Genomic DNA, 4,080 nt, shown 5'->3' with positions numbered 1-4,080 from the left:
ACATTCCTCCCTTAGTCATATGACCTCCGTGTGTGAGGCTGCATTCAGAATCGCTCCCAGTTTAAGAAATAGTGAACTGTTGTAGTGCATCAGTCATTTTGTAGTGGCCAGCCAGTGCACTATTTAGCCAACTATGTAGTGAATAGTGAGTAAGTTTCTGAACACAGCACATGTGTAATGTAATATAATGGCATAGATACGGACAGCAGCGGTGAGCCAGTGAGTCGGTCAGCATAGCGTTCACTGTTCAATAGAAAGCTGTTGATTATGGGCTTATGGGTGTGTAAGTGGTAGCTTATATAGTTGTATGCAGGGCAGTGTGTGCATTGGGCCAATAGTGGCTCATCATTGCCTGTTTATAGACACATTATTGTCTCTCAGAACTTGTCTGATAGTGTCATGTACAGTGAATTCATGTCTGTGTACCTTCTTTTCACCCAGTCTTGCATTATGCTGTGCCTTGTCTATCCATGTAGCTATCTGATCATTTTTCTTTAGATTTTTTTACTTCTAGAGAATCATTTTTTTAAAGATTGAAGGATTTTTTTCATGCTGTCAGTTACTAATCCCAAGGAATATCCCTTTACAGGTTGGGCAATGCATGCACATGCTCTGTCGGTCCCACTGGCCTCCGTAGCCTCGTCGCCGTATCGTTCCTCTTTAAACTTGCAACATATACAATTAAGGAATTGTATATTTTTTATAGCTACCTGGGGACAAATGCATGAAAACAACCGGGATCATGCTTAAACATCAACTGTATCTGACTTAAAAAGTGCAGTTTTGGCCTTTGCATTGTGTTAATCATTCAGTCCCACAGCAAACTCGTTCTACATAGTGGCTGGCTGTTGCATTTTAGACGTGTCAGCAGTTTTTGGGTTTTGTGAGTGTTGTGGCAAATCATACGTTTTCTCATAGCCAGGCAATTCGTGACCATTTACGCACAGAGAGCGCTCTATCAAAATGTATCAAAATGTGCTCTTGTAATTAATGATGACAGCGACAGTTCAAAAGCTGCAGTTACCGTCTTTGTCAGGATAATGGAGCCCTGTTCAGAGTAAAGAGTGCTGCTCCCTGATCAGTGTTTATCTGGACTTGGGCATTTTTACGTTTTCAGTATGTGTAGACAGCATTATTCCTTATGCAGAAAACAGCATATGCACATAAGCTATGCTGGCCCTAGCACTGTGCCCTGAGGCACACCGCAAGGAATTTAATATAGACAATGTTCTTTTATTCACTCCGCAGCTCAGAAATGATGTGATGTTCTGTAAAACAGTTATCATTTCTCAAGCTAAACCTCCTGCAAACAAAAAATGTTTTTATTATTGAAAGCTATTTAGATTTAGAACCCAAAGTTCAAACTTCCAGTGCCTCAGTTATGGAAACTGATGAAAGCAAAATAATTGTTCTGCAGTGTGTGTGTGTGTGTGTGTGTGTGTGTGTGTGTGTGTGTGTGTGTGTGTTTGTGCATGCTGAACAGAATCATGGGTAAGGTTAAGCACAGTGTATCACTGGTTTACCCAATTTAACCAGCCCGGTGGAGTTGTTGTCCATGAGATGGAGCTGTAGCTCTGAGCTATTAAATCCAATGTATTTTTCAAAAGCTGTTAGAAGTGACACCACCTACACCTTTTTTTACTTATATGTGCAAAAGCTTCAGAGAGCATTCTTTTCTTGGGAACATTCTTGTTTTGTCTCCTGATGGACACCAGCTCCACTGGGCAGTTTTAAGCGGCTGATTAGATGTTCATATGTCAGCTTGCATATACAGTGGCAATGTTTTACCTGTGAATAAGTGCAGATTTTGTGATGAAACTGGTATAGAACGGCTATTTTATGTGTGATTGTCTGTGTGTGTGTGTGTGTGTGTGTGTGTGTGTGTGTGTGTTGGCAGGTTGTGTTGCGCTGGTGATGTTTTCTTACTTACTCTGATTCACTACCAGAGGGAGTTGTATTAGCCATGGGCAGAAGTGGGGAAGTGGGGTATTTCTGGGAAAAGGGGGTAGATCTGAATGGAGTGACAAAAGAATCTTGTGGGTGGTCGTGGTGGGGACGGGAGGGCGGGGCGGGCATCAGGTTTGGGGTTGGAAATGTCATAAAATATAAATAGATGTTTTTTCATTTGTATTCTTGTTGTTTTCTGTTTGTTTTTATTTTTGAAAATGCAGTGTAGTGAGTTTACTGCTCCCCTCCCTCAGTAGAGGTAAAGAGTCCTGAAGAGTTTTCCGAAGTGCGATGTAGAAACACTGAGCGACTGACGGGACCGCGTGTTCCAGCTTTTTCGGCACAGCTTCGGAGAATATTTTCTGTGTATGTCGGAAGCCTATAGCCATGTAACTAACACTCCAACTAACCAGATGACTAATTTAAATAGTACTGTAGAAATTTACTTGCGTATTTATTTATTTGTAGGGACTTATTTAGTGCTCTAATATTTTTACAGGGCGTTTTTGAAAGTGTTTCAGAAATGATTTGTTTAATTATTAGTGTTCATTTTTCATGTTTTCAGATTAGAAATGTGCTTCGGTCTCTAATTTAGAGTCTTTAGTGTGTTTCAGCTCAAGAAGCTGTCTTTCTTTTTTACTCGGTGAATCTCATCATCCTGCTTGACTGTGTTTCCACTGACGGGTAATGTTTGTCTCTGAATTCCTGCTGATAGTCTACAAAAGTGTGACTTTGCGCTCTGACCCGAGTCTGTCCTGAAAGTCAGCGATGTGTCTCATAGAGAAATCCCAACGAACAATGAATATTCTGCTGTTATCAATCTTTAAAGTGCCATGAAAGGTCGAGGTACAGTCGCCTGGTCAGATGACACGCTGTTGTTGATGTTCTGTGTGAAAATAAGCGAACACGTCCTCTACAGAGAACACAGTTATTGCTTATTCCCTGCTTTTAACATATTGGGGAACAAATAAAAGTCATGGCATATTATATATATATATATATATATATATATTTTTTTTTTTTTTTTTATCCAGTATGCTAAACTTATGTTGTATCGTGCACTAAAGTGTGCAGAAACATGCCGTATGGAAGTTTGTTCTCTATGGAGGAAGCCTTTACTTATTTGCGTTTAGAAAATCAACAAAACCTGTAATTTGACAGCAGATGCTCCATTTTATTTCCCATGTATTCGACCTGAAAATCTTTGACTAATGAAAATCATTACAGTTTTAGATTCTAACAGTGATGTATATAAAATGCATCATTTTTGGAATATGTGTTATAATGAAGTACAACCAGTTATTGAAATATTCAATAAAAATGCTACTTTTTAGCCAGAATGAAAATCTTGGGCCGTTTTAAAATTATATTCACACACATTTTCATATTAAATTCAAAATCAGTGACTAATGACCGTAAATTGTTACTTGAATACTTGTTGCTTGTCTGAAATGGCAAAACATTTCACATTCACAAATTTGACATGCTGGGAAACAGAAAACATAAAATGTGGCTTATGGAAAAGGTATGGCACATTTTTGAACAATGTTTTATTGTTTCCTAGTATGATAAACACATGCAAACTTGTTAAATTGTGCACTAAAATTAAGTGCCAAATCAATAAAACGTGTTATTTCAGGGCGTATGACTGTATACTTTGTTAAAAATGTGGTGGAAGACTACTGTTGGTGTATTTCTCATTTCTGAGCTGCTTTGTAAGAGTGACCTGGCTGACTGTATGAAATGCTGCTTCCACATGGCAGGACCCATCAGCCAGTTTGTACTCTGTGATGAAATATACCAGTTTTACACACCCACACACATGAAAAGCTGCCAGCTGCATTCCTGCGCACAATGATTCCAAATGTGAAGTTATTTCAAAGTCATTTCACTCACGCTGAGCTGAGCTCAGGGCAGACTCGGTTTAATCACGCTCTCACGGGTTCAGTCTAACTGCAGTCTGTTACTCGTACCGTATAATCTGCAGCCTTTACAATCCAGCTGTCCTCAGACGTGTGAACTCGTTCTTTCTCGTCCTCTGCTCTGTCCTGTCTTCCCTAAAGTTAAACTGTTCCTGAGTTTGAAGACGAATCAGCCGTGTTTGTACTGTGTAAGTCTGTTGTACTTTCCTGT

At 39.5% G+C, this 4,080-nt stretch overlaps 1 protein-coding gene across 1 annotated transcript in view; it reads left to right on the top strand.

Moving 5' to 3' along the window:
- Positions 1–2,048, top strand: part of slc7a5 (solute carrier family 7 member 5) — a 36,930-nt gene extending 34,882 nt beyond the window's left edge. The window contains exon 10 of the mRNA XM_017698854.2: positions 1–2,048. This exon is cut by the window's left edge and continues 364 nt beyond it. The gene's annotated coding sequence lies outside the window, so the exon portion shown is untranslated.
- The last annotated feature ends 2,032 nt before the right edge of the window (positions 2,049–4,080 follow it).

Source organism: Pygocentrus nattereri, chromosome 8 (assembly GCF_015220715.1).
Source record: "Pygocentrus nattereri isolate fPygNat1 chromosome 8, fPygNat1.pri, whole genome shotgun sequence".
Classification (NCBI taxonomy): Eukaryota; Metazoa; Chordata; class Actinopteri; order Characiformes; family Serrasalmidae; genus Pygocentrus; species Pygocentrus nattereri.
Note: the sequence above shows the minus strand (reverse complement) of the source record. Positions and strands in the feature narration are given on the sequence as shown.